Genomic DNA, 23,345 nt, shown 5'->3' on the forward strand with positions numbered 1-23,345 from the left:
CATGACTCTTGATCTCAGGGACCTGAGGTCGAGCCCCTTGTTCGGCATAGAGCCTTCTTAAAAAAAAATAAACTATCTTTTTTTTTCTATTTTCCAATTTTTAAGGTAATGAACACTATTATAGCATAATATAATAAAGGAAAGGAAAATATCATATAATGAGTGAGCTAATCCCAACTCTATGACTATCCTTGAACAGCAGTTTAAAACATAGGCTTATTACTTAACAACTGGATTTGCAAAATGAACATCCCTTCACCCTTTCCTGGTGCTTCAAGATTCCAGGGAGACTACAATTCATTCCAGCGCTTAGACTGAGAACTTCTCATTAAGATTTGGAGTTTCTACTACTACCTTCTACCTAATACTCTAAACTATTTCCCCCCCAGTTATGATATACTTGTATTGGCCCAATCATCTCCCTCAACAAGTTCCTCTTTTGATCAAATATTTTCAAGGTACTACACTTGGGCTCTTTATAAAAGTTGATTTTTATTTTATTTTATTTTATTTATTTAGAGAGGGGGGAGGGGCAGAGGGAAAGGGAGAGAGAGAATCCCAAGCAGCCTCAATGCCCAGCGCGGAGCCCGACACAGGGCTTGATCTCACAACCCTGAGATCATGACCTGAGCCAAAATCAAGAGTCAGACGCTTAACCGACTGAGCCACACAGGCACCCCTAAAAGTTGACTTTTAATACCAACAATCTGGAGAAAGTAAACATTAACTTTAAAATATACAGGGAGAAAAAGGATCATTACAGTTAGTGACAAGAAAGAACGAGAAAAACACGGATTTTAAAAAATCATGTACATGCTAAAAGAAAATCTAAGGTACTACTTTAGGGTTAGTCTAGTTTTAACAGCAAGATTGGCTATGGAGAAGATAGGCAGGGATATATATTTTTAAAGTAATAACTCATTTAAAAAATATTTCGGATTTGTATTTCCAAGCACTGTCTACTGAAAAGTCTGAGAAGCAATGACAATTCAATAACAATAAGCACTTCCTAGTACCCTGATTGTGGTTTTCTACTACCATTCCCCACTGAAAAGAATCAAAGCTCCTTGAAATTATGGCCAATTCCAGGTCTGAGGCAGGAAATGCACTTGAACAGACAGCAAAGAAGCTATCAAGGGGTAATGGATCACGTCAAAAGACATGAGTCAATATGAAATGTTCCCATAGGCCAAGGACTAGAGAAATTGAACATAAAAGAGAAAAAATGCAATGCAGTGAAACATATTTAAAATATAAAAACTCACAAATTAATTTTGCTACTCAAGGAAAAAAAGAGAGATCTCCTCTTGGAAAAAAACAAACAAAACAAAACAAAACAAAAAACCCCCAAAGCATCTACTTGAATGTGGCTAAAAGGAAAGGGAAAGAGGGAAATATTTATTCTGCTCTTCCTGTACTTCAAAGTAACCAAATAGTCCCGGTTTTTGAGAGTTTTAATATTTTTAATGAAGAATTTCAGCTAATAAGTGTGGAAAGAATGACAGAATTATAAAACTACCACTTTGCAAACCTTAATACAAAATTCATTTAGGCAACGATAATAAATGGGGGAACTTTATAACACAGGGATAAGGCTGACACCTCCTGAACCCACAGCTCAAGTTTAGCAACACTAATAGTGAAGCAATGCGGCATCAGGAGCCTCCCCACAAGAGACAAGAGGAAGCACACACACTACGTAGGAAGTATTTCTGCCGATTTGAATATAGTCAAATCCTTACATCTAACTTCCATTTATAGGATGGAGGAACAAGTAAAGAAACAAGTAAACTCAGAATAGGGACAGGTAGAGAGAACAACTGATCTAGTTTCTGCAACAAGCCAGGGTTATCTGGTTTATAATTTGGAACTAGGGGGACGCCTGGGTGGCTCAGTCGGTTAAGCATCTGCCTTCAGCTCAGGTCAAGATTCCAGGATCCTGGGATCGAGCCCCACGTCGGGCTCCCTGCTCAGTGGGGAGCCTCCCTCTCCCTCTGCTGCTCCCCCTGCTTGTGCTCTCTCTCTCTGTGTCAAATAAGTAAATAAAATCTTAAAAAAAATAAATTTGGAACTAGGGTTCAAGTTTAGACTAAAAGTCCATGTTTTTTCCCCCACTAAGATATGCTATTTGACATAGAAACAAGGTAAGCATGAAGATGATACATTCTGTTTGTGGTGTGTGTGTGTATTTGGGTTTGATTTGAGGTTTTTGTTTTTAAGGCCCAATTTTTTTGTCTGTGTGCCAGACATAGTACTAAAAAAGCCAACCTCGTGTACCTTGTCAGTTTTCTGTTACCCTTTACTCTATGATGTTGTCACTTACTCTCCAAACTTTTAACAGTTATCCACCCAGCCAAGCAGCACTTATAGAAATCCTATAGCTGTAGAGTCAGATGACTTTAATTCAAATCCTATACCCACTACCCATATGATATGGGCAAGTTACTTAGTCTCTCATCTGTAAAATGGGGTAATACCAGCAATATCATAGATTTTTGTGAGAATACATAAGATTTAATGCATAGATAACATTTTTAGAATAGTGCCTGGCACAGAATAAATGTGAAAAAAGAGTAGTAATAGGGGCGCCTGGGTGGCTCAGTTGGTTAAGTGTCTGACTCTTGATTTTGGCTCAGTTCATGATCTCAGGGTCCTGGGATCTGAGCCCTGCTTTGGGCTCCTCACTTAAGGTGGAGTCTGCTTGAGAGTCTCTCTCTCCCTTTGCCCCTGCCCCCACTCACATGCGCGTGCATGTTCGCTCTCTTTTTCTCTCTCAAAATAAAAAAATAAAATCTTAAAAAAAAAAAGAGTAGTAATAGGTTGGGTTTTTTTGTTTTTGTTTTGTTTTTGAGCATTGTGCTACATTGAAGATACTAAGAAAAGTAAGATGCACTTCTTCCCTTGCATGTATTAGGCATTACAAATAGATTCTGGGGCATTGTTCTAGGAACAAATGGCCATCAATGTAAAAGTTCCAAAAGCTGCTATTTGGTCCTATATACAATTTATTTATTAAGAAATTTTACAGTCACATATACAAATCATTATTGTCCCTCACAGTTATCAGATTCTTTGTATAAGAAAATTACTTGTAGTGATGAATCACTAAATTCTACTCCTGAAACCAATATTACACTATATGTTAACTAATTAGAATTTAAATATGAACTTGAAACATCAAAAAAAAAAGAAAATTACTTGTTATATAGCATTACTGCTCATACAACTTTTCTCTATTAAAAATATTCACTGGGGCACCTATATGGCGCAGTTGGTTAAGCATCTGCCTTTGGCTCAGGTCAAGATCCCAGAGTTCTGGGATCAAGCCCCACATCAGGCTCCCTGTTCAGTGGGGAGTCTGCTTCTCCCTCTGCCTCTGCCCCTCCCCCTCCCCCTGCTCTTGCTCGTGCTCTCTCTCAATCTTTAAAAAAATTAATCACTGACGACAGTGATAATGGAAATCAAACATGGTTCTTGCAAGTTCTCACAGTCTATAATCCAAAATTAAAAGCAAGCATATATTCACATTTCTCTCTCTTTTGTGCTCTTTTTGCATTTCATTTATTCTTTGAAATTGACATTTGTTGCACTTGATTATAATTAGTTGAGTCTAGTGTCTGACTCTCCCATTAGATTATGAGTTGTTAGGGGAAATATTTTGTTAAAACTAGAATGAGTAAAAAAAAATAATGAATACATTGAGCTTTTTGTGTGTCTTATCTAATTATACATTAAATGAATTTGAAGAGATATTATCTCTCCCAAGCACATTCCAAAAAAGCACAAAGCTAACCATGCATTCAAAACAAAAGTGTGTTATTTCAATTTTATTCATCCTCTTTGCTGAAAGTCTTTAGAAAATGCAAATAGATTAAAAGACAAAATTTCCAACCTCTTTTAATAGTTCTGTACATTTAAATCTGGATGAATCTCTTTTGACATTTTCTGAAGCCAAAAGTATTTTAGGTACTGAAATAAAAACCCTGCCCTACTAACTTTATTCTAAAACTAACCATTTCTACCAATATACTTATGGATATGCAATATGTCTTAAATTGTTATGTAAATACTGTAAGATGCAAACTAATTTCATAATAATTATTAAAAAGTGTCATAATTAAAAGATAAAGTACAATGCTATTTTTTCTTTGCAATGAAGAGGTACATGTTTCTACTGGAAATCTTTACTTTCTTCCTTGAAATACCAGAAATTCTTCTGTAAAATAAACACATCTCATCAAGACTCTCTGGAACTAGTATAATTACCAGAGGCAATCCCTGTTTAAGATCAAAGAAGCAAAACAATAATAGGCAACGTGTGACCTCGACCATGTCACCAGAGACCAATTTTTCAACAGGGAGAAGAGTCAATAATCCAGAACAGAAAACATTAAATAACCAGAAATGCTTCCAAAGTGTGGTTTACCGCATCCATCAAGGCTGCCACACTCAGAGAGTTCAGAGTCTCTACGGTTTCAGAGAACAAACTTGTGGGGATTTATCACAGCAATTATTCAAATCTGCAGAAAACACCGGAGGCAAAAAACCAATTTCCCAAATGCAGAGTAGAATTTCAAAAGATAACCATTAATAATTTTCCAAATTTCATTGGATGCTTTAAAAAGTATAATGGGAAGAGCACAGAGGACTAAATCTTTTTCATAGAACATTCACCTAATTTCTCTTAATTTCCAATCCCCACTTAGTTTTCCCAAGAAGTTGTTTGGAAAGTGAGCTATAAACATTAACCAGATAAATATAATTAGTAATCATACATTGAAGACTTCCGCAGGTTTTTGTTTTGTTTTGTTCTGGTAATACTGGGTCCCTGGATCCAGAAACAGGACTTCTTTGGTCTCCTTTGTAATGTATTTAGATGACTAATAAGAATTATAAGGGTGCAAAGTGGGGTAAAGAAATTCCCATTCACAATAATTACAGTAAAATAGAAGTATATTTAAATTTGACTTTTAAAAAGCACCACAGATAAAATTGGGTAGAATCAGCAAAATCTGATTGTTTTCCTTAGACAGGATCACAACCAAAGAGCTATGATCTTTCAAAATTAGATGTGACTTAGGGACTGAAAAAATTTATCTGAATTTTTTAACTTGCAAAACACCTATTCTGCTGGTAATTCAGAGAGAAGTAAAAGGACTTAGCTTAGATGAAAAAGTGCTGGAAATTCAAAGCAACCGTGAACATTGTGTTCTCATATGGATTTGTTACTTCTGCTACCTTCATCTTTCCACTCTGTCATCTGCCTCTGTCTTTCCATCTTCTTATCTTATTAACATTGCTAATTGTATTTGTCAGTTTTGCCACAATTTCAGTGCTACTTAAACAGCTGTGGGTTTTCTCTAGGCAATTATCAGTCACTACACTTAGGTTTCTAAATTAGTTGTTGAAAGGCACTTTAACCTTGAGAAAATAGACACTGAGCACACTGCATGCATGCTGAGCCTTACATTTATGCATATGTTGCTTTAAAATAAGTAATTATTAAGAGATTGAAAAAAAATCACACACAAGTGTAATTCACAAATACTGTAAATTTACAAATTAGTAAGAAAATGCTTAACAAAGTCTATTATATACTAGTCATCATTTCATCTTTTTCCCCTTACTGTATATATAGTAATATATGTCCTCTATGTATTTGTACATGTATGGAGGGAATAAACTGGAACATCAAAATACTGCCAAATTCCTCTAACAGTCCCCTTTTACTACCTATCTGCCAGGTGGCCAACAGCTTTCAAAGGTATCCATAATCATGGAAGTGGTATCTTGAGGTCATGGGCTCTGGTAAAGACAGCTCTCACAACAAGCGGATCCCTCCTCCCCTGCCCCTTTTCCATTTCCCTTCAAAAAGAAAAATTCTTTATTATACTTGCTTTTCTTATTCTCTATTCTTGACCCTGACATTGATTTTCTTCTTACTACTATAAAATGTACAAGAAACACATTCAGGAAGAAACACAGGTTTATAGTTATTCATCAACTGATACCCACTTCTATGAAATACAACTAAATTTTTAAAACCTCTTCTGTAATCTAGAAACATGATATTTCATGTGCCATTTATTCCCTTTATACATTAAAATAAATTCTAAGGTAACTTTTCAGAGTTAACAATCTTTGGTGTTTTTAAAGGTTAGTAATGTCCTGTTTGTGGGTCAGTCAAAAGCTCGTTCGAATAATTTTTAAATTAATGTAGGCTCGCTCCTTACCAGTCTCTCCCCCACCCTCCACTTTTGGCTCTGAGGAAAGAAAAGGGTGGTAATTCAACAGTGCAAAATTCTTCACTGAGAGACAAACATTAAAATGATAAACATTTTGGAAAGCAAAGTATACTTCAAACCCTCACTGTTCTTTCAGACCTATATTGACTCTTATAGTAGTTGCCAACATTTGGTAAGGATTATCCTTCCATTAGACAAAAGCAAGCATTCCTTAGATAAATCAGGAGTTTTTGCCATGAGACTCATAAAACCTTTTCACAACACAGATTTTCAAGAGAATCCTTTAAGGTTTTAGGAGGCTGCTCCTTTTACTAAGTAACAAAATACACCCCATGGTGTCTCACTGACCCCACTCAGCTGTCCTTTGACCTCTTCAATTGTTGAAGCCTAACTCCTGAGCCACAGAATTTGCCTCCCATATCAAACAGGGGATGTTGCTAACTCCTAGCACCTGGTGTAACAAAACGCAACCATTCCCCACTCTTCTATCTCCTCCACTCCCTCTCTGATCATTTTCCAGATGTTCCAGGCCCAAATGTTAAGCCAACGCTAGGTTCCAGGGTCTGCATGGTCACCAAGGCACAAACAGGGACCACGCTGAAGTGGTAATGACCCTCTTGTTCTTTTTGGTCTCAAAAGAATTCAGCAGGAAGATCTTTGCCTTCTCTTGGAAATGCCAGGCTACTCAAACGTGTTCCAACATCCAAAAGGAGACATGCAGTCTTGGGCTATGCCTAGACAGAACAAGAGTTCCTTAAAACAGCAGCTCCAAATCCTTAATCCTAAGCAAATGTTTAATTTTCTTGGACATAGGGAGGAAAAAAAAGGCAATATTCTCTGAACTAAAAACCTCCTAAAAATAGAAAAAAAAAAAAACCTTTCAATGAAATTTTTAAAACATACATCTCAAGATAGTGTTATATGATAAACATTTTTATACAGTCATTTAATATGGTTTGGGTTTTTTTTTTTTTTTGCAGAGGCCAATAATCTAGATTTCTCTCTTATTAAACAATTTGAAAGATAAAAAGCACAGTCAACAAAGGGGAATCAAAAACTGAATTCTTATTGTCTTAATTTAGGTATACAGGAAATATAACACAAAGGCTGTTGCCAGAAAAAAAAATTATTCAGCAATACTGAATAAGCAAAAACTTAATGCTGAATAAGGGTTTTTTTTTTCTTTTGGTGGAGAGGATGGGGGAGGGGAGAGGAAAGCAGAGGGAAGAAAATGGAAGAAGAGCTCATAGAAATATCTGCTTAATCAGTTTAGGAACCAAATATAGTAGCTTTATTTAAATTCTAAATATAACTTCCTAAAACAAATTTGATCTTGAAAAATTGGGGGGCGGGTATTATAACTGTACAATACCTTGGTTTATTTATTAACATTTTTGAATCACGTTCATGATTAAGTTGGGCTGTCAACACTTCAGGGAGCCTGTTGTCTAGATTTTACTTGTTTAAAGCTTTTGTGTACCTGCAAAAACATAAAAAAATAAAAATATATACGTAAAGACATGAATTAGTTTCCCAATGCGTTATATTCCAGAAAAAAATAATTTAAATATTTACAGTTCTACAAGTTACAATTAGAAATAAATTATCAAAGTCTTACATAACTCCATATACATCATAATGGGCAAATACAGGTATTCCTCCCTCTTAAATATTCCCAAAATAATCACTCCTAATTATATATACTCAAAAATAATTTGTTGTTCTTAAGATTTCCCCCCTTCTCCTACCCTACTAAATGTAAGTTGAATAAATCTGTCAAGTCTGCAGTTTTGACAAGTGTTACCATATGCTAACAGACCCACAGACTATTTTTATTTTTAGGAATGAAAATAATGAAAGGCAATTTTCTTATTCTAAGGAGTTTGAATCTTATAATCTCTGATGCTTGGCCAAAATTTATCTCCTCAAAGAACTATTAAAAATTTAAGACATAACTAATATTGCTTAAAAGTATTTTTCTACTTTTTGAAACTAATGCTTTAATAATCTCCAAGAAAGAGAGACTGCATGAAGAAAAAAAAGAGTTACTGTTTTCTACCCTTTTGAGTAGGGTATTTCTAGGAGTAATTAAACTAAATAATTATAATTACATATAACTGGTGGAAAATTACAGTATGCATATTATTCTCTCCTTTAAATAGATTATGGTCAATATAAACTACTGGGTGGAAAAATAGGAAATATAGTCATAAAACATCAAGTGAAATAAAAACTATTTGTTACTGATTTTTATATGCAACTGAGAAGTGTTTTTGTTCCTTTGTTACTGTGTCTAAAAGGAAAACAAAAGGGGATTTTCCTAAGAATATACTAATTTCAATATGCATAGTAATAGCACTAAAATATTTAAAGTAATATTAACTTATGCTTTCTAAAGAAATAGTTTTCAGTTTTATTGTCCTTTTATGCCAACTTGAAAGAGAGGAAAGACAGAAAAGAACCATTTTAGATTTTGAAATAAAAATCTTTATCTTACCTCTCTTACTGTCAGAAGAATGTCTTCAGGCAAAAGAACAATTAAAAAAGCGAGACCCAGATGTTCAAACTCATGTATTTCCCACCCACCCACACACAAATAGACATCTTTTTGTAAGTCAGGAGTCTTGCTACCTACATCCAAACCCAAGATTACCCCATCTGGTCAACAAGGTCAAACTGCATTACTGCCAATGAAACTGTATGACTCCATGAGGACCCTAATGATTTTTAAAAAAGGTTAGTAATCCAATTCCAGTAGCTTCAGAGTCTAAAATTGCTAATTTTTGGCCACGTGCTGCACACTTCACCTGCTAGTAATGACATTTTTGTATTTTCTTCTAATTACACTCAAAGCTAAGACCTTTGGCCCTGGGCCACAGACCCCTATTCAGGCTGCACACATTCTCTTAAACGACCTGATCCTTTGTTGTCACTCTTACTCTTTCATCTATTATTTACACCCATAGAGAAGGAAGAGACTCTACCATTTGTATAGCTTAAAGCTTCTAATCATCTTAATTTCTTTGCCTTTCAACCTACGGTCTTTTTCATAGACGAATGCCAGAAAGTTTGACAAAATCATTTTTTTCAACCGCATCCTCCCACCTCCCTTTCCCCTTTCCTACTCTCTGGCCAAGCTCCTTCCTGTTTCTTCTCTTACATGGGGCCAGTTCTGCATCAGTCCAAATTTACAAATTTAGACTTTTGCCAACAAAATGAATTTCTAAATAGAACACCAAATTTCCACCTTGTTCTGACAGATCAATAACAATTATATTTCATTCTTTCATCAAAGAGCTCATTAAGTTAAATGAAAGTTTACTTTAAATAATTTAAAATATGCCCCCAGTCCCCCTAAGGCATGAGCAGAGATTTTTCAGAATCTCCCTGCAAAAATGTCAAAAAACTTAAGTAAACAGTAAGGATGTTGGTTATGTGGTTAATACTTTTCCAACATTTTAATATCTACAGTTGCTCAAATGCTTACAAGAAAAAAATAGAGGAAGGAAAGAAAAATGAAAATACAAAGAAAAATTTTAAAGACTAGAAAAATTTTAAACTGTTAGGTCATTTTAAAAGACTACTAATTCTCAAACAGCAAAATCATCACATAAAACAATGTATATCATTGCAATTTCCCAACACTTTTCCCAGACTTTTTTTTTTTTTTTATGTCCAAATACATTTTGCAAATCCAAAGCAAAGAATTGTTTACCATGATGCAGATGTCCCCCTCAGATCACGGTAGCCACCAAAAGACTCTCATTTCCAAGATGCTTATAAAATGACATATGATCCATCTTTGCTCTCTCTTTCTCTATTGCTGAGCTTACTCTTGATTTCTAACAGTATTTCCTTGTTGTCTGTCCTCTCTGCAGACCCCGAAACCCCTTGTCTTTTCTTATTTTCACCATTTGCTTCAACCAGCAGTTCACTGGAGACCCATCCATCTTGTAATGCCTAAAGTGACAGATGCTCTCAGGAACCACCACACTGCTGAGTGAACAAAAGATAACATCACCTCTAGGAACTCCAGAGAGAAATACAACTGCAACCTTAAGACAGGGACTGACTTGACAGACATTGGACCATAAACCTCTTCTAAGCGAAAAAGAAAACAATTGCCACACACACAAAAAAATCTGACACAATCAAAGGCAGAAAAGAGTGATTATTTGTGGATTGCCTTTTCACTCTGCAGCTCACTTTTCCCTCCCAATGCTTTTATATTGGGGCAATTCACTTGCCAACAGGCAAGAGAAGTTCTTGGGAAAAAAGCCTTTCTCAAGTATCTTCTTTTATTCAACAATATTCAAAGTTAAATTTGCTCATGTGTGTGTTTCAGTAAAGCTAAGGCTTATGAGATAGAGCATTCACGAGCCTGACGTGTCTTGTTTGCATAAAGCAATATCTGGGCTCAGAAACGCTGACTCAGTTCTGCTGCTGTGAAAGACATACGCATGCTTTGCAAATTAAAAACACATTAGAAATTAAAAAGCAACGTGTGACCCAATGTCAACAATATGTGTAGCTCATAAAAATGGCTCACCATTCATTCATCAGACAACTTCCAACTTGGGTTAAAAAGACAGTTAACAAGAGGATTCTGGGAAGGACTACAGATCTCTTTTCTAACAAAGGAAGGGTCATATTAACATCTCCCAGCAACAAACTAAAGACAGGGACACTGGTAGATACAGTGGACTCTGCCTGATGCCATCTAGGGGTTTTTTTGTTTTGTTTTTTTAAGCATCTTATTTAAAATCTTCATGCAGCAATAGGTAAATGTAAATTCTAACATTTCATTTTAATTTAATTCTAAATTTAGATAAATACAGTGAAAGGAAATTTTTGAAGAACAGAAAAACAAAAGCTGACTTGGAGGTCACTTAAGAACATTGTGTGATCAATGTCAATTACAGAGATTAACAACTGTTTTTTATAATAGGTATCAAGCAACACCGAGGGCAATCTCTGCTGCAGCTAAATACATTATCATTTTGAAACAGAGTAAATGATTCAAATATCTATGTTAAATCTAAAATAAAGAGGGAAATGCTCAAGAAAAGTTCTGTCAACCATATTTCTAAAAAGAATCATAAGCACATACCATGGCATTTCTTTAAGACAAATATTTTAATTTTCCGTTAAAATTTTTGTACAAAAGGCCTTTAGTTACAATTATTTTTCTTTGAAGTCATTAATGACTCTCCTCTCATTCCCATTTTACTAAAAATATATAAAATTTAAAAGATATTTTATTTTATCTCCTGTGTTGGAATTATTTGTGGGGTAAAAAAAATGTTCAACTTGGTAAATCAACATATCTGTTTCTTAAACATTTTTTAATGTATCCCTCATTTCCCCAAACACTTCAATGTATCTGTACAAATAAACTAGTACAAATATTTCGGAATCTCAGAATTTTCTGGTTTTTATTTTAATGCTGACAGAACAGATCGCATACTAAATAAATAAATATGTACAATTTATATAACTTAATGGAAAAAAGATTAATTATAGATTGCTTATCAATATAGAAAGGACTTGTTCTAATATGGACTTGATCTTTAACCAGGTAATTTTGGTTTTTGTTTAACATACCCTGACCCTAAGTAATCCCCCAAAACTGCTGATCCAAAAGTACCACATCATTCAACACTCTCAAACTTTGGCATTAATACCAAAAAGAGAGACATGACCTTGAAATGACAGTTCCATTGCAGAAGGCTCCCCCCCAAAAAAAAGCCCAATTAAATGACCTACTTTTAAACACAATAGGATCGATATGCATGCAGGAAAAGTACACCCCTGTGGAAAGTTCTTATTGCCTGATTGATCAAAAACAAAACAAAACTTTTCTTTTTTTAACGGCCCCTTCCAGATCACAGTCAGTGCCTGAAATCCACACAGGAAAAAAATCCATCAAAATGAAACCCTAAAAGGGTTTACCCTTCACCATCCTATTTGCACTTCAAAACCCTGTAAGTCCTTCAGTTAAACCCCAGGGCTGAACCATTTCAATAATAAGAGAGGTGGCCAGAGGTGATTTATCTCCCATTTGGCCTCTGGACAGAGCTGTAACGTCTACGAAGCTTCCCTTCCCTGAGTCAAACCCTCCCCCCAAGTCTCAGCCTTCATTTGTGCGGCTTTGGATCTGCAACCTTATAAACAACTCCTATGCCCCTTCCAATCAGATGCAAGAATAGTCTGTAACTCAAGATCTGGATACATTTTCTTGGCAATGCTTTCACAAAATGGAATGCTGCTGAGTAATCAGAGCTTTGAAAATACCAGGTTAAATTTCAGGTTCTCTTTGTTATAACTTGGGGAAGAAAAGAATCTTTCTAACTTTACCTTCTCTCTTCTCACATATGTTAATTGTTACCAGAATTTGTTAAACTTTTTCCAATTTATACCTGGATACTCTGAATGTTTTGGCCCACATCAGCCAACTTCCTGCAGTGATGTTCATCTAAATTTAAATCCTTGCATTGTAAAATATCTTAACAAATCCAAAAAGTAGAGATTTCACAGGTCACACACTCCTGGGTCAAAAAGACCTTAAAAACAGATATCAGACCACTATGACTAACTGATTTATTCTACGCTTGGTATCAAATACGTACTATAACTGTCATCACACAATTTTCCTCTAGTAAAATAAACATCAAACAATGTCAACAGTTATTTAAATTGAAACATAGGTCCCAGAAGTTATCAAATGTGAAACACAATGAAGTTATTCCTTAGAAATGAAGGGTATTTTGTCACTAGACATGAATTCTCTATTTCAAAATTATATTCACATACTCCCTAGTATAGGAAGAGGATGAAATATATATGTACCTTTCCCCTACCATTTAAATGAGAAGTTTGTTTTTCTAATTGATTCTGATAAATTACATCTGAATGCCACAATAACAACTTGCACTAAATGATTCCACTGTAGTCATTCCAGTTTTACAAGTTGAAAACTTTCAAGTCACTAACTTCATGTAGAGAGTCACAGGCAAATATAAATATATTTCACTTAAGCCTAAAATCAGTTAAGAAAAATTTAAAATAATAAAATTAAATATATACTGATACTTAAAAAACAAGAAAAGCACATTTTTGTCAATTAAAAATTATTTCTGTTTTTGGAGGTATTTATCAATAAAAATTATATTTCTGCCATTAAAAGATGCACCATCAAGATCCTTATACCTCATTAGCAAACAGTTTTCATTTTCAGAGCTCCAAGTACCACAAATTCAAGAAAAAACAACTCTCACAGCAAATGACTTTATTACGTTACCAGGTCAATGAATCTTGGATTTGTATTTGAAATAACATAATAATTCAAACTGCATATATAAACCAGGAAAAACAGGTGACTGAAAAAAACTAAGAGACATGCATTTTTAAATCACTGAAACACACTTTGGCACTAATAACAATATTCAGGAAAACAAGTATCTTAAACTACTACATGACATTTAAAAAAGAAAAAAAGCTTTCCTCAGATAATCAACAAGAGTAAATTGATCCACCACAGAGGAAATATTCAATCTTCATTAAATATTTACTCAGTGCAATAGGTTGTTAGGTCTATTTAGACCTCAAAGAAAAAATAGTTCCTGTCTGGTAGGAATCAGGTCTTGGGAGAATTGAATGGAGATAAGAGGCAGTTCCTGAAGTCATGACACTCTATTTCAAATTGACAATGCTAAAAAGTGGAAATATGCTATAAAATGTATAGTACTACTTTGAAATCTGATACAAAGAAAATGATACTTCTTATTAGAGCACTGAGTAATGTATAGAATTGTGAATCACGATATTATACACCTGAAACTAATATAACACTGTATGTTAACCATACTGGAATTAAAATTAAAAACTTAATGAAACAATAGGAAAAAAACAAACAAAAAAGACAAAGAGAGTGATACTTAAGGGACTATTAATTTTAATAAGGTTTGACTGGGCTAAGCAACTTCATTTCCTATTAATGTAGCACAATAAAATTTGGATATTCAAAATCTGCTGTCCCCAACTCTCCCACTCTATAACTGTAGCCCCGTCACCTATTTTCTCTGGGCCTCTTTCCTTATCCATAAAATGGGGCATAAAGTAAATACATTTCTAGACTGAAAACAGTATGGTGATAATGGGGGCAGGGAAGAGATCCCATTCACCGTAGCAACAACAAAAACAATACGCAGGAATCAACTTAATGAGAGATAAGTGACAACATTTTTTAAGTTGCCAAACTTTAGGTGATTTAAATGAAAATTTACACACAGAGAGAAATGTGCTAGGTGTTTTAAAGAGAAGTCTAATCATTGTAAAAATATGTTTCTCAAACAAAATAATAACACAATTCCACTCAAAGTATCAGTAGAATTTTGTGAGGAACATTATGAAAACATCCATAAGGGGTGTTAAAGGAAGATTATCAAAGAAAAGATGGGAAAAAAGTCTCTTCAATAAAGTTTATAAGGGGAGGTGAGTCAAAATAAATGTTAAATCATATTATGAGGAAAGAGCGTTTGGCCATTAAATCTATGTCACTAAATCCAATGAATTTTTTTTGGTTTTCCTCTAACATGTCCTCTTGGTAGATTTCTTGATACTTCCTTTTCTTTGGCTGGATTTCATCTCACAACCTTTCTAGTATTCCTCCTTTCCCTGTGCTGCTTCTCAATTTCCTTTGCACTCCCACAGTACACCACCCAGAAATGAAATGGCGTTCTACAGAGTTTGGTCTGTGGTAGCCATCTTCCAAGATGGCTTCAATGATTCTTGCCACCTGTGTGATCCCCTTCCCCACACTGAATCAAGGTTGACTTGTGTGATCACTAAAATACCAAACAAATGACAGCATGTAATTTCCAAGGTCATAAAAGATATTGCAGTTTCTGCCTTGACCTCTTGAATCACTTGCTCTAAGAGAAGGAAGCCACCATGCTGTAAGGACACTCGAATAGCTCTGTGGGTGGGACCTGAGGTTTCCTGCCAAGAGCCAGGAAACCTGGCCCTCCTTGCCTCCTCTCTGGCACCCTCCAATCATTTCTCTGCATTACAGCACAAATATAATCTGTCAATCCTTTGCTAGAGCCCTTCATGGTTTTATATTACTCTGAGGATAAAAATCAATATTGTAAATACCTCTGCCCATCTCTCTCTTTTTTTTTTAAGATTTTATTTATTTATTTGAGAGAGAGAATGAGAGACAGAGAGCACGAGAGGGAAGAGGGTCAGAGGAAGAAGCAGACCCCCCGCTGAGCAGGGAGCCCGATGCGGGACTTGATCCCAGGACTCCAGGATCATGACCCGAGCCGAAGGCAGTCGCCCAACCAACTGAGCCACCCAGGCACCCCCCATCTCTCTAATCTTATCCTGCACTGCTCTCTTCCTAAATGCTGTGCTCCAGCAACAATGACCAACCTTTAAACAGTTATGCTCCTTCTGCCTGTAATTTCACCCATCTTATCTTTTACTTTTGCCAATTAAAATCTCCTTATCCTTTTAGATCTCAAGCCTTGCTTCTCTGATCCCCTTCGTCCTTGCTAAAAGCTCTCATAGGACCTTATTCATATCCTTCCTAGCATTTTACTCACTGATGAGCTATATAATTTGTGTGATTAATGTTTGTCTTCCCTCTTAAATTCTAAACTACATGAAGGTAGGGACTATGTTTTTCTGTGTTTTCCTATTATTGATACTACAGCACCTTTGTGGTGTCCTCCTACATAGCAGGTACTCAAATACTGTTTGAATAATTTAATAATTTAAAATGTAGGGTTAGCATGAGAATGAGAAGCTCACTGGAGACAGTCCAAATGAACTTTATTATCTATAAGAATTATTACATGACACCCATAGCTAACATCATACACAATGGGGAAAAACAGAGCTTTCCCCCTAAGGTCAGGAACAAGACAAGGATGTCCACTTTCTTTTCAACATAGTACTGGAAGTCCTAGCCATAGCAATCAGACAACAAAAAGAAATAAAAGGTATCCAAATTGTTGAGGAAGAAGTAAAACTCTCACTATTTGCAGATGATATGATATATATAGAAAACCCTAAAGACTCCACCTAAAAACTACTAGACCTGATAAATGAATTCAGTAAGGTCACAGGATACAAAATCAATGTACAGAAATCTGTTCTATACACTGTTAATGAAGCAGCAGAGAAATTAAGAAAACAACCCCATTTACAACTGCACTAAAAATAATAAAATGTCAAGGATGAAACTTAATCAAAGAAGTGAAAGACCTGAAAGACCTGTACTATAAAACACTGATGAAAGAAACTGAAGATGATATAATCAAATAGAAGGACATTCCATGCTCATGGGTTAGAAGAACAAATATTGTTTAAATGTCTATACTATAAAGTGTCTATACCAAAGTAATCTACAGATTTAATGGAGTCCTTATCAAAATACCAACAGTGTTTTTCACAGAAGTAGAACAAACAATCCTAAAATTTGTATGGAGCCACAAAAGACCCCAAATAGCAAAAGTAATCTTGAAAAAGAAGAACAAAACTGAATTCCAGATTTCAAGTTATATTACAAGGTGAGAGTAATTAAAACTGTATGGTATGATATATTACTGGCATAAAAATAGTCACATAGATCAATAGAATAGAATAGAAAGCCCAGAAATAAACCCACAGTTATATGGTCAATTAATCTTTGATAAAGGAAGAATAAATATACAGTGGGAAAAAGACAGTCTTCAATAAATGGTATTGGGAAAACTGGTCAGTTACATATAAAAGAATGAACCTGGATCACTTTCTTTCACCATACACAAAAATAAACTCAAAATGTGTTAAGGACCTAAAAGTGAGACCTGAAACCATAAAAATCCTTGAAGAGAACCTATGCAGTAATTTCTCTGACATCGGTTGTAACAACATCACTCTAGATATCTCCCCTGAGGCAAGGGAAACAAAAACAAAAATAAACTATTGAGACTACATCAAAATAAAAAGCTTCTGCACAGTGAAGGAAACAATCAACAAAACTAAAAGGCAACCTACTGAATAGGAAACGATATTTGCAAATGACATATATGATAAAGGGTTAGTATACAAAATATATAAAGAACTTATACAACTCAACACCCAAAAAACAAATAATCCAATTTAAAAATGGGCAGAAGACATGAACAGACATTTCTCCAAAGAAGATGTACAGATGGCCAACAGACACATGAAAAGATGCTCAACATCACTATTAGGAAAATGCAAATCAAAACCACAATGAGATTTCACCTCACACCTGGCAGAAAGGCTAAAATCAAAAACTCAAGAAACAACAAGTATTAACGAGGATCTGGAGAAAAAGGAACCCTCGTACACAGTTGGTGGGAATGCAAACTGGGTGCAGCCACTGTGGAAGACAGTTTGGAGGTTCCTCAAAAAGTTAAAAATAGAACTGTTCCATGATCCAGGAATTGCACTACTGGGTAATTACCCCCAAAATACAAAAACATTAATTCAAAGGGATCTATGCACCCTTACATGTTTATTGCAGAATTATCTACAACAGCCAAACTATGGAAGCAGCCCAAGGTCCAGTGATAGATGAATGGATAAAGAAGATGTAGTGTATATATATATATAATGGAATATTATTCAGCCATAAAAAGAATGAAATCTTGCCATTTGGAATGACATGGATGGATCTACAGAGTATGCTAAGCAAAATAAGTCAGAAAAAGACAAATACCATATGATCACACTCATCTGTGGAATTTAAGAAACAAATCTGCAAAGGGAATAAAAAAAGAGAGAGAGAGAGAGAGAGAGACAAGCCAAGAAACAGACTCTTAACTATAGAGAACAAACTGATGCTTATTAGAAGGGAGGTGGGTGGAAGAATGGGGGAAATAGGTGATGGTTATTAAAAAGTACACTTATCATGATGGAAAAAAATAATAAAATAATAAAAAAGTATTTTGGAGCTCTTTCTACATAAACACATAAAGATCTTCCTCATTCTTTTTTGTGGCCTCAGAGAATTCCCTGGCATATATATACCATGATTATTATTTTTTTAAGGATTTATTTATTTATTTGAGAAAGAGAGTACACAGAGGGGAGAGGGCAGAAAGAGATGCGGGGAGAGAGAATCTCAAGGAGACTCCTTGCTGAGCTCAGAGTCTGATGTGATGTGGGGCTTGATCTTATGACTTTTAGATCATGACCTGAGCCAAAATCAAGAGTCAGGCGCTTAACTGACTGAGCCATCCAGGTGCCCCTATACCATGATTATTTTAAACTAGTCCCTTAATGATGGATACTTAATTCACAATCTTTGTTATTACTGAAGTTATTATAATAATCAACCCTGGACTAATTAATACATAATTTAGTACTTGGATAAATTCCTAGAAGTAAAATTGCTGGGTCAAAGGATATATACAGTTTTAATTTTGTTAAATATTGCCAAACCGCTCTGGTTTTGTTTTGTTTTAGCATACACAAGGCAGTCTTCATCTCTTCCACACATTAGAAACATTCAATTGTAGTTCAGTTTTTCTAAGGTCCACATCAAGTAGGAAACTGCCAAAAGCAGAGAAAAGCTGGGTTGGAAAAAATCCATGATAATGAGACAACAAGTGAGGAATGAACTAATGGTTGAACCAATTTACATTCCCATTAGCAATTTATGGATCCCCATACCTTCAACAATATAGAATATTATCTACTTTTGGATCTTTGTCAATTTGACAGATGAAAAATGGTATCTCAATGTAGTTTTAGTCTGCATTTCTCTTATTATGGATGAAATTGAGTATCTTTTCAAATGTTCAAAAGCCCTTGATTTTCTTCTCTGAAATCTCCAGTCTTTATCTGTTTTTAATTTGGCTGTTGGTTTTATTCTTGATTTGTAGGAGCTTTTTATATATTAAAGAATTTTATCCTTTGTGTATGATATGGGGCACATTTTCCCCCAGTTTGCCATTTTGCCTTTTGCCTTTGCTTTTTGGTGTTTGCTGTTCTTTTTCCATGCAGACAGTTTTAATTTTTATACAATTAAATTTATCAATTTTTTTTTTAAAGATTTTATTTATTTATTTGAGACAGAGAGAATGAGAGAGAGAGAGCACATGAGAGGGGAGAGGGTCAGAGGGAGAAGCAGGCTCCTTGCTGAGCAGGGAGCCTGATGCGGGACTCGATCCAGGGACTCCAGGATCATGACCTGAGCCGAAGGCAGTCGCTTAACCAACTGAGCCACCCAGGCACCCGCTTAAATTTATCAATTTTTAAAATGTTAAGGAGTCACATGGAAACACAAAACTCACTTTATCTGTTTAATTAAATAATCTGTATAAGCCAGCGTTTATTTCCTAGAGGCACTAAGAAGAGCAAAGGAGAGTAAGTTAAAGAAAAGAATCTATCTAAATAATTAGAACCCCAAAGATATTATTTTTCTATTTTAAAAAGGAGTTTTTTAGGTTTTTTTATTGTATCATTTTTTTAAGGGAAAAATAGATATTTCCACCTTACCCACTCTCTCTTGCTTTTGCAAAACAGGCAGAAACACACACACACACCACAAAAAACAGGAAGGTGGAGATGAAGAATGGACAAGGGTTTGAAGTAGCCAACAGGAGCCTGGGATGAAATTTTTGAATAAGTAGCTTCTAATCCTAGAGGAAACCAAATGAACATCTTTTGATCCATCTATTTCTTGATTCTGGACTTTAAATTAGTGGAAGGGCTGCATAATTCTGGTAGAGGGGAGAGGACCATAGCAAAAGTGTCAACTATGTTTTTTTTTTTTCCCCCATCCATGTCTATGGATTTTCTCCTTCATACCCCAAATTCCAACTCCCAACCCTTTCTCTACCTCCTATAAATGTTCTACTTTTCTTTAGCCCATAGTTGAAAAATGTGGGACACAATCAGTGTTTATTACTGTCTTTGTTGGTAACTCCTACATCTACATCATTGGCCTTAAAATCTTTTCTGAGTTGCTGCTCTCCACCCAACCTCAATATGTCAACTCAATATGTCCAAAATCAGTATGTCCAAAACAAAACTCATAATTATTAGAGTAAAAGCTATTCCTAATTCCTGATTTCATTATTTTCATTTATTCACCTAGGAAGTACTGTGAACTGTGCTAGGAAGGATAATAAAGGCAGTCCCCAATCTCAAAGCAATCCCAATCTAGAGGTGAAAGATATGTAAATGTGTAAACGTTCACTAGAAGTAGGAACAAAGTACTGTAAAAGTACAGAGATTGTAGCAATTCTGTCCAGAGAAATGAAGAAAATATCAAAGAAGAGATGACGTTTGGGTGGCTTTAAAGGATTTATCAAACAGAACTGGGAGGACTGCTCAGGCCAGTAGAACAGAATGTCAAAGGCATAATGTATTTTAGAAATACTGAAGGTTCATTGTTGGAGGAAGGGGTTGAGTGACAAGTAGGTTGAGGACTCATTGCCCTCCATAACCCGCCCACAACCATTGCCACAATGAAAGAAGCAGAATCAGAAGCAGCAGCCACGACTGTGAGAGCAGGAAGAGACTGGAGATGAGGAAGATGGGAGTCCCATCAGACCACGCAGCCTTCTGGGCCCTCCCCCCATGGCCAGTGGAAAGCCTGGTGATGCCAAGTCAGCCCCAAACTGGAATTCACCTGCATATCCACCATCAGTAGAATAGATAAATAAGTCATTGTGTGTGCATGCAATGGGATACTACACTACAATGAACAAAACTCCTGCTACAGGCAACCTCGATGAATCTCATAAACACAATGTTGACCTCTCTTCACAGAGGTCCTCCAGTATCAAGGGGACCAATGATTACACCCCAACTGAGTCTCCTACCTCCTCTCTAGGGCAGAAGCTCACTCTGGGGAAGCCTAAGCATCAGGTATGGCCCATTGGTCATGGTTGATGGGGGCCAATGCAGAATCTCCTTTTCCCAGACCAGTCCATAAAGGTCCTTCCAGAGGAGGCTTTCCCAAAGTGCAAAGAAAATCCTCAAAAGCTCAAAAGTTGTTTTTTATCAATATCTGCCCACCCAAGGATGGACCCCAGGTTATGGAAGACAAATCTGACCACCCTCTCTGCTGACACTTGGCCAAAAAGGGCCACTGTCGATAGGAGGACCTCTGAGCCTTCTACCATCCAGGTGTCAGCAGACCTCCTGTGTGAGACTGTGCCTTCCCATCCAGGCTGGAAGGAGCCCTCTGTGACCCTAATGGGCATATACTTCCCCGTGGCCCTGTGATAGCTCTGTCAATGACACCCACCCCCATCGATCACCTCCCCCATTTGGGGCTCAGAGCTGTGTTTCATTACTGGTCTGCAGTGTGCACTCCTTTTTTTGATCTAGCCTCCAGAGACTTGCCTACAGAACCCCAACTTTTTTCCTATCACCTGCCTCCTGGATCTTCTTCTCCCTCACCAACTGACTGCTAAACAGGAAACCTCTTTGGTGCTATTTCTTGTGCATGTGTCCACCTAGCCCCTGGTACTGCTCTCGATTCCTGAGAGCCAAGGAGCAGTTTTCTACCATTCTTTTCTTCTAGCTGCTTGTTTTAAGTCCTTTTTATGTGACACCCACCTCCTCCCCTCCATGTTGCTGCTGCTCTGTGAAAGTCACTGGGTTGTCTGACCTGGGGTAAGTTTGGATGACTGGTACAGAGCTCCTCCCTGAAAGGCCACTCTCCCTGCTTTTAGATTTTGTAGTTTCTGTGTCAGTAGCATGATCCCCACTGCTCCAGTCTGTGATCACTGTGCTTTGTGAAACTGTGCATCCCCTTGTAGCCTTTCTCAGTGTCTGTGGCACTTCTGTGACTTCCCAACACTAGAGCAAGGTTTTCTGCCAAAAATGGCACCCTCCAGATTTTCTGCACCTTCCAACATGGGAGAATTGTGAAACTTTCCACAAGACTGCCTCCCTGGTCCTCCCCATTCTTCTCCTGGTGTCAGTTTTTCTGGGTTTGACACAGCCCATGAGATGCCCTTTAAAGCCTCTGGCAGGCTTACACCATGTCCTCTCCAGCCCACTTTAGTTAGTCTCATCATTGGGAGGCTACCAGCCCTTCTGTCTGAATCCTGTGAATCTCTACCTGGCCCACCTCTGGGTGGAACCTGGACAGTACTGTCACCTTCTTCTCACCTTCTCCCCCCACATTCCTGGCACTGGCTGTTTTCTATGAAAACGGCAGTGAACAGGTTCAGTTTTGAATTGGCCCTAAAGAAATGAGTCAGGAATTATGTGGGCAAGAGGCAGGGATGACAGCCATTAGAGAGCTGAGAATAATTTTTAACTTTTTTTTTTTTTAACTAGGCTCCACACCTAGCATGGAGCCCAATATGGGGCTTGAACTCACAACCCTGAGATCAAGACCTGAGCTGAGATCAAGAGTCGGACACTTGACTGACCGAGCTACCCAGGTGCCCTGAGAATAAATTATTTTTCTTTTTAACATTTTTTTTTTGTATAAGTAACAAATGTAGTAGAAACAAATAAAAAGTAGGTTGGGGACAGTCTGTAAGGGACCTTATATGCCAAATCAGGAATTTGAATTTTATCCCAGAAGCAGGAGAAAGCCAATGGAAGCTTTCAAAAAATTAACATAATTAGATTTTTTAAAAATAGAAGATAACTCTGACAGTAATATGAAAGTTGGATTAGAGACCAGATAAAAGGTTTCTGAAGAGTCTAGGAGGAGTTGATGGAGATTGTACATAATCAGGGGTGGAAGGAACACAGAAGAGGAGCCCTTCAGGTAGGCAGTTAGAAATTCAGGACTCAAGCTCAGGAGTAAGAACTCAACAAAGAGACCCTAGAAAGAGACAGCTGCCACACAGATAACTGGTATCAGTAATGGGGAGATTACCTAGGGACTGCCATCATAGAGAAAGTATGCAGAATAAGAGAGTCAAGGAGGGAAGTCTGAGAAACACCATCATTTGAGAGTCAAGCAAAGAAAGAGGAAAACCTTTTTGCAGATGAAGGAGCAGTAGGGAGAAGTAGGAAGGAAACCAGGAACCAATGGGGTTGTGAAGGCCAAGGGACAAGAGAGTTTAGAGAAAGGGGAGGTAGTCAATAGTTTCAACAGGT

The 23,345-nt window shown here is 36.5% G+C and overlaps 1 protein-coding gene and 1 pseudogene across 5 annotated transcripts in view; one reads left to right on the forward strand and one right to left on the reverse strand.

Annotated features, from left to right (window-relative positions):
• The window catches only part of GREB1L (GREB1 like retinoic acid receptor coactivator), a 268,214-nt gene that overhangs the window by 142,152 nt on the left and 102,717 nt on the right, over positions 1-23,345 (reverse strand). For 3 of the 5 annotated variants that reach the window (XR_013443367.1, XM_078060541.1, XM_078060544.1), the window contains exon 3: positions 7,618-7,725. The exons of 1 other annotated variant lie outside the window; for it this stretch is intronic. The gene's annotated coding sequence lies outside the window, so the exon portion shown is untranslated. Of the gene's footprint in view, positions 1-7,617; positions 7,726-9,960; positions 10,228-23,345 lie in introns of those variants that run through there. One more of the 5 variants, XM_078060542.1, reaches the window with a different exon arrangement.
• LOC144379880 (proline-rich protein 3-like) lies at positions 11,803-21,427 on the forward strand (annotated as a pseudogene).

Source organism: Halichoerus grypus, chromosome 13 (genome assembly GCF_964656455.1).
Source record: "Halichoerus grypus chromosome 13, mHalGry1.hap1.1, whole genome shotgun sequence".
Classification (NCBI taxonomy): Eukaryota; Metazoa; Chordata; class Mammalia; order Carnivora; family Phocidae; genus Halichoerus; species Halichoerus grypus.